Here is a 2,663-nt window from a genome sequence, read left to right as displayed (position 1 = left end):
AAACTCAATACCAACTGGCGAGAGTGCGTGGAACTACCACTTTTTATTTGAAACATGTTCGTTAAAATCGCCGATTAAATTTTATATGGGGGTCAGCCGCGTCAATGAGTACTTTTCGCTTGATGCCTGATACAGGGAGATTTATGATAATTTCTATTCGCGACCATTCTAACCGTTGTAATAACTGAAACTCATAGCTTGACCATTAGCTAAACATTCTCCGAAGAGAAAATTGTGAAGGAGAGCCTAAATATAATATCGATGTCACAAATATAGCGACCAAGCCGTTACGTTAATTCAAGGTTATCCTGTGCTGTGTTCAATGTTAAACCAAAATTTGAATAAAAATCTATACAATACAATATTAGTAAAATAATAATAATAAGTTATTGTTATAAGAATTAAAATAATTATTAGTATTATAAATGGAAGAGTATGTAGATATACATATGCACCGGAACTCCTTAAACGGCTAAATTGATGACGAGTGCTTTGTGACACTTTCCATATTTAGTCTGGGTTCATATTTTAATCACATATTCTTGTCCTGTAATTCATGTCTTGTTAAACTTAAGAATTGTCTGAAAACTTTTTCTTACTTTCGAAAAATTAATTTTTTTTCTCTAATCTTATTGTTTAACATTTCAAGAATATGTCCTTAAAATTTTAGGTCGATAGAACCAATATAAAGTTATTGTCTTATTAATCTCCTGGCCTTTAACGCTCCAACTAGTTCATAAACTTTAGACGCGTTTTTCTCAAAACTACTTTTCAAAGTCCGTTTTCACTGTCATTTCAAAACTACTTGACCGATTCTGGGGGAAGCTCTGTTATCGGCTTATGCTTTAATATTCCTGCATGAAAAAATTGCCCTATATTGTCGAAAGTATGCTCAATAATATACAAAAGGTCCGAATAAAATTACTCAATCCTTATTTAAGAAAAAAATTCGCAAAAAAGTCTTTTTTTTACCTGAAAACCCTACCCCTCCCTTAAGCTCCAAGTTTGGTACAAGGAAGCAATAGTAGGAGCATCTGCGGAGCTAACTACTGAAGCTACACCAACCAAATTTGCTGGAAACATTTTCCTTTGGTACCATATAATACAGTATGAAAATGGATGAAATCTGGAGGTGTAGCGGTGTAGCAGTATAAGAATTGAACATTGGACGATACACCGCCTTTTTTTGGTTGAAATCTCAGCAACGGCTCTACCAAGTTAAACCAAATGTGATTCATAAGATTACCTTGAAATGCTTACGTTATAGTGTGAAAATAAGCGAGATCGCTCCCTTATAACACAATTTTCAAAATAGGACAATATTTTTTCAAGTCCCCCTAATAACGGTCAATCTGTAAGATATACCAATGAAATTCAGACAGGATCCCTTCCTAATGATAAAGTGCGTTATTTGACAAATTAATAAAATCTGGTCAACTTTCCCTATCCACTAAATACCTAATATAAGGATTTTCAAACTTCCGGTTGGCTTGCGTCAAAGAGTTCGAATTGTTTTAGGGAGTCAACTTTATCACGAACACAAGTATTTGAGTGGTAAAAAGTATTCAGTGAAGCTCGTGAAGTCATTGCCTCATGCGAGTTGTCCGTTCACTTCTGTTTATAACGATAACATCGAAAAACTTTAAGAAGCAGTGCTTGAAAATTGTCGTGTTGACATCAAAGAGATATCCAAGGATCACAACATCTCTTATAGGTCAACTAACCATTTTGGTTTATGTTTTGGGTATGAAGGGTGTCAATAATAGACTCGTACTAATATACCTGAATGTTCCATCACATTTTAATATGATTGTGACTGACTTCTTAGTCAAACACTAAACGAGAGTCATCGCTCAGCCACCATACGAGTATTCGCCTACTTTAGTTCCCTGTGACTTATTTTCTGTTTTCGAAAGTGAAGAGAACGCGAACATAAATGCATTGACCCAATATATGTATAAAAATCGTCAAACTTTTGGTGTATTAAACAAATAGCTGTTAAACAGACGCTAATTGATGTAAACTTCACACGAACATAAAAAATAGTTGTACCGATCGAGGAAAACAAATCTTATTGATTAGGCTTGCGCGCTCAGTTTAAATTGACCAGTTCGGTTATACTTTGTTTCATTAAGATATCCTACAAACTGGCCAATACTTCGGTATAAAGTCTGCTACAGATAATAAGGTAGGTATATTTGGTAGCTGGGGGTTTGAAAACACGACTTCGACCATTTTTAACTAAGAGGATTATTGTGCTATGTGGTATTATTTGTGCTTAGTTCCATTTCGATATCTTCATGAATGTGCTTAATGTATCTATATCCGATTTCGATAATTTTTAAACTAAGAAAATAATTTCAAGATAAATCGAGTCTACAAATAAGTTGAAGCACTCCTCCCTATGGCTGACTAGCCATGTACAGCAAAATTGCAAATATGATTATGAAAATAGGAGCAGGATGATATTATTGAATTCCCTATTAATGAAGTACCTGATTTTACTGTATTGATTTAAAAAAGCAGATTTTTTTTTAGCCATTTCACTCATACACATTACGCTCAATGGTTTTATATCTTTTTTTAAATTAATTATTTATTTATATATTCATAATATACATAAGTTATATATAGTGTTAATACATACATGTAAATTACTAATT

This window comes from Bactrocera oleae, chromosome 4 (genome assembly GCF_042242935.1).
Source record: "Bactrocera oleae isolate idBacOlea1 chromosome 4, idBacOlea1, whole genome shotgun sequence".
NCBI classification, from domain to species: Eukaryota; Metazoa; Arthropoda; class Insecta; order Diptera; family Tephritidae; genus Bactrocera; species Bactrocera oleae.
The sequence above is the reverse complement of the archived record's forward strand: the minus strand, read 5'-3'. Positions refer to the sequence as shown.